We start from the raw sequence: 11993 nt of genomic DNA on the forward strand, positions 1-11993 counted from the left end.
TGTATTCAATCTGAATCAAGTTGCATTTATAAAATTCACTTAGGCTCATCATTTCAAGAAACTTGATGCTACATTATTTGAGGATTTAAACATTCATTTTCAAATTAAATAGAATTTAATTTGAAATCTCTCTGTTGCAAATTTAGATTTTCATGTATCTTATTTTTTTTAAGTGGGCTCAACTGGTCAAAATACATTGAGAATATAGTCATGGTATTAGGCAGGGGCCCCCTGGCTGCTAAAAGTCTGCTGAACTATTCTCAGCTTAGAGAATGGGAAAAAGCACAGGTTACCATTCAGTTCACTGCTTTTGAACATGAATCAGATGCCTATGAATCTTTAGAATTTGATGTTCAGCCACTGTGAAGCTTCACAGCATGGCAGCAACTTACTTCCCCTCCTGAGTTAGTTCACATGTGAAAAATACCGTTATCAAGAATTTCTTATTGCTTAGAAGCTTAAGAAGGGAATGTAGTCCTCTGGACATTCCTGATAAAAGGAAATCAAAAACTACATAAGCAAAATAATATAAAATGTTTTATAGAAGCTCTCCTGCATATGATAGAGTATCCATATGTCTTTTTATTTTTCAAGTATTTAAACCATTTAAACCATTATTCTACTTTTTTTTTTTTCAATATCAGGATGAAACCATTTGAAATTCCATTCCATCTATATTACCTATAATTGTTACTGTGGTAATAAAAAAAAATACCATCTCCAAGTCCCAAATGTTGTATTATAAGGGAATTTATTTATTACTGATTTATTTATATTACCTCTTAAAGTCCTTTTAATCAAAATTTATTTATGTAGGAGATATTTCAAACGAAGTCATTTACTTCTTTTGGTATATAGCATCATAGCCAACCACAACAGTAAATGTCAGTTCCTAGACCAACAGCTCACACATGCTCAATACAAATGTTATAAATAAGTGTGTAAGGTTTTAGAGTGTTTAATAAAAGCTTTAATAGTTTGCTGACAAGCTTATTTCCAATTTCTTGGTGTTCATTTTCAGAGTATCTGGACACATGTGGAAATGATGCCCTTTAAACACTGCCAACTTTTTACATCCACTGTGCATAACTTGTCAGAGCTATTAAGGAAGAGGAAAAAAATCTCATAAATCAAGTTGATGTGAAGGGGGGAAAAATTAGCTTTATGCAACAGAAAAACAATTTGTTCTTTCCACCAAAATATTCTAAACAAACAGTTGAAGAACCAGTTCTAAAAAAATGAAAATATTGTTTAAAGGTCTCCCTCTTTGAAATAATGTTGCTTAAAACAAGTTCCATATAAAAGATATTTGGCTGGTGTGAAGATTGTGAAGATGCAGTTATTTATACTGTGATTGAGATTTATAGACCTTAAAACCTTGACGCTATTGCACATTCATACTGAACTTAGGTGAAATAACATAGCAGGTTACAGGTCACAGTTAAAAGTGGGTAAACCTCCACATATCTGGTTTTCTCTCTATGATGATTTGGACTACAATGAACAGCCTTACTACTCAAATAGGGTTAAAACCACTAAGCAGATCAAACCAGGGAAATGATCCCCTCTCTATATATCCAATTCAGCTTAGAATTGGAGGTACTAGGGTTCAGCAACCCAAAAATACTGTTCAAGCAGAGAAAATTGGATCACACCTCTATAACAATCTGCTTCTAGAGGGAAACTTGTAGCCTAACCTATGAGAAAAGTAAGGTGGGTGCTGTATCTCTCTCATAGGATAGGAAAAAGCATTGGAAGGACAAGTTTATCTCAGTTGATCTTGTGATCTTAACATTTTTCTCAATTTGAAAAATACTCAAAAACTCACAAGAAAACTCTTTGGGGTAGGTGAAAAAAATACTTAAAAGTGTAATAATTATCTACAAAATATATGCCAAAATGGTTTTGTGGGAGATGGGAGGATTTAGGGCTTTATGCCTCTCGTATGAAATACTTCATTGAGGACAATGTTATTTTGATTAAATGGGAAAAATGAAAAAGAGGCACAGGCAAATTATATATATATAAAGTTTGTTAGGACTGAAATAAAATATCACAGGCTGGGTAACTTAAACAATAGAAATTGACTTTCTCACATTTCTGGAGGCTAGATGTCCAAGATCAAGGTGTCAGCAGGTTTGGTTTCTTCTGAGGCCTCTCTCCTTAGCTTACAGATTGCCATCTTCTGTCTTCACATGATCTTTCCTCCATGCGTTGTTTGCGTCTACATCTCCTCTTCTTATAATCATACCAGTCATATTGGATTAGGGCCCAACCATATGACCTCACTTTACCTTAGTTACCACTTTAAAGGTCTTGTCTGTAAACACAGTCACATTCTCTAGAACTGAGGGTCAGGACTTCAACATATGAATTGGGGATATGGAGATGACATAATTCAGCCCATAAAGTAGAGACTTGAGGTAGCTTATGTAGATAATATGAATCAAATTAATTTTGCTTCATAATAATCAAAGCAAATAAGCACATTGAGAGTATAAGTTATTCTGTAGTATCCATCATCGTCTCACGTTTTGTTTCTTTATATGCTAGTATATGTTTTTCCAGTATTGTTTATAGCTATTACATCCATTTTGTACTCTGTAAGATTGTATGCTTGTTGGTGCTAAAACTACATAAATGCCCTTAGGTGATTGGAATCCTGATTTTTAAATCTATAGAATGCAATCCACGAGTAGGCCATAAAACCATTTAGTGGGTACTCTACTTTGTTTTGGTTAAAAAAAAAAAAAAGAGAGAAACTAAAATTTTCAATGTATAAAACAATAAAATAATGAGTATTGAAGTAATATTGAAGAAATCTAGTGGAGTAAGAATCTCCAAAAAGTATCTCCTCCATAAAAGCAAGAAAAATGGCAAAATTGTCAGAATCAACTTTTTTAGAACTCTGGAATTTAATCAAAGGTTTTCAGTAAACTGAGGAACTGGCTGACTCTTGGTAAAAAACAGGTCACTTTATGGCATTTTACCTTTCCATATCCCTCTGCCCCACTCCTGCAGTAGACCTGCAAACCAACAGCCACAATCATAGTGAATTCAGCACACTGGCAACTACTGGATAGGACCCAAAGAGGATGAAGCTCTTTCAAAACATTCTCAGAGAATTGTCATTATTGACTTGTTGGTGGTTCCCTGGAAGAAACCACTCATAGGCTAGCTTTTTGTTACATGATTGGAATTTGCTTATTGAAAACAACCTTTTCCCTAGGCACATGTTTAAAAAAATCAGAAGCAATTGTTCGACATCAAAAATGGCTGACCTAGTAGGTAATAATTGGTGCAAACAATAAGCTAACAGAAAAGCCTAAAAGAAAAAGCCAAGAAGTAATGACCATTGGAAGCTTTGGAAAGTTCTAATATATTTCTAGGAATCTAGAAGGCCATATGCAAACAGGGGACAGTGCACATGTCCAGAGCTGAGCACATGCTCAAGAAAGACCAGAGAAGGTCCTAATCTGTCATCTCTGGCTAACTCTGGGTCTCAGCACAAGCAGGAAGTTGCAAGACTCAACACACTCAGGCCTTGTACAAAAACCACTGAGTCTATGGCCATACCACCCTGAGCAAGCCCAGGGAAGCTAAGCAGGGTTGGGCCTGGTTAGCATTTGGGTAGGAGACCACCTAGGAAGAACAGGAGCTGTAGGCATAAAAAATACAAAATAAGGGATTGTAAGCTGACAAGGTCCTTGCAATCTGTGAGGTCAACCAAGGGCTGCCTCGCCTAAAAAAAATAAAAAAAATAAATAAAAATAAATAAATAAATAAATAAATAAAAACACTGAGTTGTACACTTTAAAATGGTGAATTTTATGGTATGTGAATTATATCTTATATGTGTGTTTGTATGTGTATACATATATATATCTGTGTGTGTGTGTTGTTTATCTGAAATTTAAAAAAAATAAAAATAGATAGCATGGACACAATGTTGATTGAAAGAAGATAGATATTTCATTCCTACAAAATTCAAAACCAGGCAAAACTACTCTGTGTTGATGAAGCTCCAGATATCAGTTACCTCTTTGTGTACTTTTGTGTAAGGAGCCATGAGGGAGCCTTCGTAGGGTCTAGAAATGTTCTATGTCTTGATCAAGGCTGTGGTAACATGGAGGGTATTATGTACCCCCATGTACAAATTCATCAAGTTTCACACTTAAGATTTGTGTGTTTCACTATAGGAGTTATACCTCAATAAAAATGAAAAAAATATATTATCAGTGTAGCTATCATTTTGTCAACATTTTGTTTTAGCTGAATATGCATGTATGTGTGTACTGGGTCATGATATAAAATATATTTATTTCTGTGGGCATGACCAAAGTTTGAAAATTCTGAACTAAAATATTAAAATTCTGTGGGGAACCTGACATGCTTTGAGATATGAACAACTTGTACTAATCAGGTACATTTCTGGGAATACAATCAAAATAAAATACAAGTTGTAGGAAGTGTTGTTCTAATAAATCAACCTTGACCATCTAATGATTCAAAGTATTCCAGCTTCATCACAAATACTCTGACCCTAGCTTCAGTCATATCTTCTTTATGAACCTCCCTTCACTTTCAAAGCCAGAAGTGACCTTGCTCTTCTAAATCTTACAATTTTTGTTATCTCTTTTATAGTATATAAATACACCTGGCATTGACCTTGCATAGTATTCATGTACTATTTTTCCTTTCTTGATCATTCTAGATTCTGTTATCATTCCTTTTTTTTCATAAAATAGGCATAATAGTTTGTACTTAATAGGTATTGCATAAAAGAAATAAATCACGAAATCAATTAATGTACTGACCTTTATGTAGTACCTTAGAAATTCAAAACAGATGTATAATAAAAATGAATAAAAAATGTAATATTTATGTACAAATAACAGCTTCATCAAACAATATGGAAGTGAAAGAAAGATGTAAGTGTGTGTGTGTGTGTGTGTGTGTGTGTGTGTAATCTATTATATGACCTATGAGCATGTATCTGGAAGTTTAAAATTATTATCAGGTCAGTGTGATTACTGATTCAGAGCACAAAAGTCCCCTTTTTTCATTCTATATCTCACATAGGGGCTGCCAAGCCAAATTCATAGTTCACTAATGTCAGGGAGAGCTGGGGAAAATCAAAAAGAAAACAATGATTTCACCCCAGAATTGGAGCAAAGGATTTTAACCCTTTGTGGAACAAAGTAAGCCTTTATCATCACTGAGAATATTTTGCAGATACTAGAACTGAACCATGTTCTCGAATCAAACAATTTTTTACTTAAGTATTTTCAAAAAATATTAAAAATAAAATCTCTCATCGAACCATACCCTTTATGTGATATTTTTGATGAAGATAATAAATCATAGAATCTAGATAGTAATAAAATATGTATTTCTTCAGGCCGTGCCTTTCATAAGAGCTCATGGGTTGGCAGTTTAAACTGTGTCATCTCTCCTGTTGGTTACTGCTACTACTTTTTGCTGATTGCCTATAATTGATTGACCAGTGGGTGGTGAACAGCAGGAAAGTGAGGCTACACAGCCTTAGCAGCAATGAGGTAGCCCTTCAGACATTTCCAAGGCCTCAGGTTATCTGGTTTTATTTTATTTCAAAGGCACACATGAAACTGCTCAAGCTATGGGATGAACAATTCCTTTTGTAAAGCAGAATTCTTATAAAAATAAATGCCTAATTAAAATCCCAGGTATTATTTAATCTTTATTTTATTATGATCTCCATGCCTTAATTTAAGAGGTTTAAATTAAGGCAGGTGAATCTTAAATTAAGCAGCTTAATTTAAGCATATTAAATTATTGCACGTGAAACTTCTAGTTGGCTGAATTATTTTTCACTAATTTTGAGTAAACAATAACAGAAAAGCTTTCCCAAACTTCAATATCTTTCACAATTATAAAATTTGTAATTTAGAAAAGGTAAGATCTGAACTTCATAGATGATTCTCTTCGTTGTGCATAACACCTAATAATTAGCTTATTAGTAGGATGGCAAAATAAAAGCAGTTTTCATTGATTTTAACACTTGCTTATTGAGAATAAGGCTTAGACAATTACTTTGAGTTTCCTTTTGATGATACTGAGAAAGCTTCAAGCACCTTGACTTTAGACCAGGGACCAAAGGATAGAAAGTTTCAATTCATTATCACTAACTGTCAGGTCTGGAATTTGATTTTACCCTCCTTACAAGCTATTAAATTAACCTGTTACTGTTTGGTGGATTCTGGTAGAAGACTCCTGATTCGGAGACAAAGGATTTTATTACAGTACAGCAAGCACCATTAGCATTAGCATGACGTGTTGGTTCCCTTTGTTCCAACTTCTATACGGGTGGTGCAGAGAACCAGATGGATGCTGCACATACAGTGGGTTTGCTTGCAGTTACAGAAAAGAAAGAAGCAACATGCCCAGGAGTAGTCAGGAAGAATTCTGATTTTTCAAAATATATCTCTATAACCCCAATTCTTTTCCTCTTCATCATTACCAAGAGGACAGCTCCCCACTCCCAAAAAATAAACACTTTCTAAGGTCAGTGGCATTCAGTGACCAAACTGCCTTATTCAGGTGTATAAACATGGAGGAGGGTGGGAGGAGAACGTAGATATATTTTGAATTGATTGTTAAGGAAGATTTTCCTGTGCTCAACAATACCTGATGCATGAAGATAATAGGGAATGTGGAATGTCCATTAAATACCTTAATGTCCCATTTTGGACTAGTTGTGACAAGAGCCTACTATTTTTGAATTCTAGATGGACTAGAAAGCTGAAAACATGACAGTTTAATTTCAAGGTCCATAGTGATGTATTCGGAATTGGCTGATCAGATGGGAACAGTAACACTGTAATCTGAAAAAGTTTCAACACTGGTAAGATAACAGCAGTAGCCCTGCGGGATGGGGCGCGGGGGAGGGAGGTGGAGGTCAAAGGTTGATGTATTCAATTCATCAGAAGCAAACAGGGTCAATGCCCCCTAGCAATGTGGCTTCCTTCTCTACCAGACAAATGGGTAAATATTTGCTGGAATCACAAGTTTAACATACAGTGGTAGCTTCTGCATCTGAAACATTGGCTTCTTTACCATGTACCCAGTCTATGATGATGTCTGTGTTGCCATGTCTGGTGTGATGCTGAATCCTGGTAGTGATGGCAGTGACCTGGGTGTTGTAAGGCTTATCAGCTGCTTGATTCTGTTTTGCCTGATCAGAGAACAGGCCATGACCATTGGCCTGAAGAGGAATGCCTTTAATCTGCTAGTCTAAGGTCGTTCAAATACCTAGACAGCTAGGCCACCACAACAGCCCAGGAGACAATAAAACTATGGCAAGATTTATCAAGGGATCAAGGTGAGGACTGACTAGGGATATGAGGACTTCCTTGAGTTTGCTCACTAAGAGGATTGACTATGTTCATTTTTTTTTCACAGAGCTGCCCTTGAGGCTGAATAGTGGCAGCAGCTCAATGGATGTCATCAGGTGTCAGCTTAACTGAATTAACTGTGCACCAGGCCCAGTTATTTAGGGGAACCTCTGTAAATCCAGAGCTCCATTGCTCCTGCTGCTTGACTTCAGGCAGTGAAATGAGGAATAATTTTCTCTCAAAGGAAAAAATTTACTTTTTCATGCAAAACTGAAATGACACTAAGGCCAGCTTAGCCACACTAATGAATATGCCATTTCCACTTGACTAGTGAGGCATATCAGGTCTTACACACCTTGTTAGTCATCAAGTTCAGGTTGACTCACCAGGAAATAAGGATTTCAAGCTGGAAAGTCACAAGGAATCCATAAATAAGGCACTCAGTTTCAATAAGAGCTTAATAGTAGCAAGCCAATAGCTACATTTCAAAATGTATCTTATCAGGCAGATGGCACTATTTCTTTGGAAGATGACCTCTCTAAATATTCCTGCCATCTTTGAATCTTTAAAATGGTGATTTCTCTTTTTCTTCCTGGAATTTTTTTATTGTTTCTGCTAAAGTACTCTGGAAGAAACAGTATATACAGTGGTTCCTAAGTGAGAGAATCCCCTCTGGCACTCATAAGACTGGGAAATGCAAGCAGCTGACGCATCATTCCATTACACATTCAGATATGGGAACCACAGAAAGTATATTGAGTGAGCTTAGTAGGTCTCACAATGTCATTTTAACTTTTCTTGGTTACTGGAAGCCCCATTAAAACCCTATCAGTTGGAACTGGTTAGAGGTGGTGGTTACACAGCGTTGTGAATGTGCTAAACTGTTCACTCTAAAATGTTAATTTTATGTTATGCAAATTTCACCTCCAAAAAAATAGTTAAAAAAAAACCATCAGTTGAATCTGAGCACCATATTCCCCTAAGGCAACACAGACTGAGTTAACGAGTACATGGGTTATTAGGCCACAGGGACAGCTGCCCAGAGACCACACTGTCTACCAGCAAGGGGGGTGCATGATGTGCAGGGTGGCAGACGAGTCTGTCTCACAGGAGACAGTGAGGTGGCAGGAAGACATTTCTCCTCCCTTGGTTCTCTACTCCAGAGAGGGGGTCAAAGTGCAGTGCTACTTCCTAGGGGCCCTTTTCTGCTGTGACTCCAGACCTCAAACCCCTCAGCTACTTTGGTCACTTCACATCCAGTGTTCTCTCCCCATTTCCAGCTAAGTTAGACTACAGCAGGTACACAAGCACAGCTGGCTCTGCACTATTAGAAACAGTTTTGTGTTTATTTTACATTTCAAGCGTATAAACAAAACAAACTTCTAGTGGTCCAACCAAAGGTCTTTGTCAAGTAGCAAGGTCTTAATCGATTTCAGCTCTGTACATTTCTCACCTCCATAACCACAGCCACCTTGCCTTTCAGCTCTAGAGTGTGGGCTTATTGCCCCATTGTCATGGTAATATCCTTTCCTCCTCTGGCCTGGAGGAGAGAGAGAAAAAAACCTAGGCACCTTCTGGGCAGCTTGTTTCAACCTTTCCTCTCACCACCTGCCTCAGTAGCAGATAGGACAAGAGACCCTTACTCTGCCCTCTCTTCCTTGCCCATGACTTGGGCAAGAGCACTCGTAACTGAATCTCAAGGAGTCCTTCATATCACTGAACCCAAGCTTTGGGGTTTGTCCTACCAGAAAGCCATGTCTTTCAGTATCCTATCCTTGTTGCCAAAACTATTGAGTCTAGGATTTGATTTCACCTTCCTTACAAGCTAATAAATTAGCCTGTTACTGTCTCGAGGATACTGGAGAAGACATAAGACTCGGGTCGGAGACAAAAACACAGCAGGTGGCATGAAGATCAGCATGTTTGCCTTGGCACCCCTTGATGCCAAGTTCCATGGTCATGATGCACAGAGCCCAGATGAATGCTGCACATACAGGCCAGGTTCTCACTGCCATTGAGGAACACTCAGGGAACCTCACATTTTAAAGCAAGCAGTAAGCAAGCCTGATCTTCTACCTCTCCTCCCTCAGGTTATTCACTACAAATAAAATGCTATGGAATGGCCTGAGTAAAGAATGTCAGGTAGTCTACGGCCATGCTACCCTGACCAATCCTGATCCTTCCTGTCTGATCTCGGAAGCTAAGCAGGGTTGGGCCTGGTTAGTACTTGGATGGGAGACCACCTAGGAAGACCAGGTGCTGTAGGCATAAAAAAATAAAAAATAAGGGATTGTAAACTGACAAGGTCCTTGCAATCTGTGAGGTCAACCAAGAGTTGCCTCACCAAAAAAAAAAAGATAACTCAGTAAGAATCAATAGGGATGCTCAGGATCCACGGTGATTGCCTCTCCTAACATTAACGTGTTGGGACCACCATTATACACCACATACTCTGCTAATACCTTATCTCTCTTAATCCTCATGGCAACTCTATGAATCAGGTACCAATATCACCCTCATTTAATGGATGAAAAAACCGACATTCATAGAGTCTAATAGGCTGAATTTGCATAACTGAAGGGAGAGAAACTAGCACTGAAACTCAAGTCTCACACTAAAGCCCATGTCTCTCAAGTAGGAGACTTGGGATATCGCCATGTTCTTCAGAACATTTTAATAGATACACACTTATCAGGGTGAGACACTTACAAAAAGACCTTTTAATAACTAACAAGTTTAAGTACAAACATTGGGAGGGAAGAACACAATTCTGATGAAATTAAGTAATGTCGATGGTGTTTGCCTAAATACAGCTAAAATGTCCATATGCTACCTGGAAACGTAACCATCTGCCTTGGTTTCCATCACACTGTCCTAGTTTATACCTGCTGTTCCAATGTATTTATTAATAGTGCTCTCATAAAGTATCAAAATAATTATCCCTAGTGACTTTTATTGTGAGAATAGTTTTCTTCAGAAATTATTGAAAAGATAAGGGGAAAAGACTAATCGAAAATTTTATGTTTCAAAGGAGCATTTTTAAACTTTATCAGAGCGGTCTTCAAAATCATTAGTTTGAAAATTTATGTCTACTAAACCAAGTAACAGCCTGATTGACATTTTCTAATGTGCATCATTGTTTTTCTGATCATTCCTGTCTTGTTTTCAAGATATTTCCCCATCTTCATCCAACAGATAACTCTAACCAATGCATACAGATAAGGAATACATTAGGAAAGAATAAAAAGCCAGTTTCTAATCTTAAAATTTAGTTCTGCATTCTGAAATAACATCTATTTAACAAGTATTTTATTTTATTTTTTATTTTATTTATTTTTTATTTGGTTAACCACAGAGATTACAAGGACCTTGTCAGTTTACAATCCCTTATTTTTTATTTTTTATGTCTGCAGCACCTGGTCTTCCTAGGTGGTCTCCCATCCAAGTACTAACCAGGCTCGACCCTGCTTAGCTTCCGAGATCAGACAGGATCCAACTTGTTCAGGGTAGCATGGCCATAGACTTTAACAGGTATTTTAACTGACCACTAGCTATATTGTTCCCCACAATGTAACCTACAGACACCTACTCTGATTTTGCTTTAACATTCTCTTTTATGCAGAGAAAACAGTATGGAAAGGGCCCAGGGTGAGAAAGAAGCTGGGAAGTAAAAGTTGCATTCGGTCTGGACATTTATAACAGAGAGATAGAACCTCTGATGTTAATGTATACACAAGCCAATGGGAAGAAGGATGTGGTTTGAGGGGTGTTAAAACCCTGCTACATAGCAGTCTCCTGAGGGAGTAGATAGACGACAGCTTGATTTTGATGAAAAACAAAAAAAAAGGAGTAAAAACCAAAATGCAGAAGTTATTTGGATAGGATTTCAGAGCTATGAGTAAGACGCCTTGGAAGGGAGCCCTTCGTATTAAAGGGGCTCCACATGGGGATCCGGGTTCCTGAAGAAGACTGAGAAGGAAGAGTAGAGAGGGAGTGAAAACAGAAATGGGGACTCAGAAAGACAAATGAAGAACAAACTTTGCTTGGTTTTCGTGCTCAGAGAATCATGATTTAATTCTGGAAAGAGCCTCTGACTCATCCATTTTCATATTGACGTAACATGCTTTATATTTGCTATCTTTCTGGGGTAATCATTCAGAATTCCCACCCCTACAAATTTTATTAGATTTGCACTGAGGAGTAACCCTTCTGAGGATAAAATGTGTGCTGCTCCAGAGTGTGCGTAACTACTACAATTAAAGTGGCGTAATATATACGTAGGTAAACATAGATCAATAACAATGTCAGAAGTTCCAAAGTATTTGGACTTATTCAATTTAGCTCTTGGGCAATCAACTGACCTCTTTACCTGAGTTTTCCCATAGTTGAAACAGGGCAAAACAGTTCTCTCTTACTGTGTTTCATGATAGTATACTTTGGATACATTTTAAAGAATGATGTGGAAGTTCAATATTATAACACCGAATATACAGAAACGTCCTAAATGAACTTCAAAATATTCCATTTTTTTAATGTAAAATTTCACTTCAATTATCCTTCCTTTGTACCATCTCCTTCACAATGCTATCATTGTACATATTCTGACACTAACAGACATAC

General features: G+C 37.2%; 2 pseudogenes; one reads left to right on the top strand and one right to left on the bottom strand.

Annotated features, from left to right (window-relative positions):
* Nucleotides 1-9518: 9518 nt before the first annotated feature.
* On the top strand, nucleotides 9519-9641 carry LOC112480718 (annotated as a pseudogene).
* Nucleotides 9642-10777: 1136 nt separating this feature from the next.
* LOC112480863 lies at nucleotides 10778-10896 on the bottom strand (annotated as a pseudogene).
* Nucleotides 10897-11993: the final 1097 nt, after the last annotated feature.

This window comes from Pteropus alecto, unplaced genomic scaffold, assembly GCF_000325575.1.
Source record: "Pteropus alecto unplaced genomic scaffold, ASM32557v1 scaffold20, whole genome shotgun sequence".
In the NCBI taxonomy this organism is placed as follows: domain Eukaryota; kingdom Metazoa; phylum Chordata; class Mammalia; order Chiroptera; family Pteropodidae; genus Pteropus; species Pteropus alecto.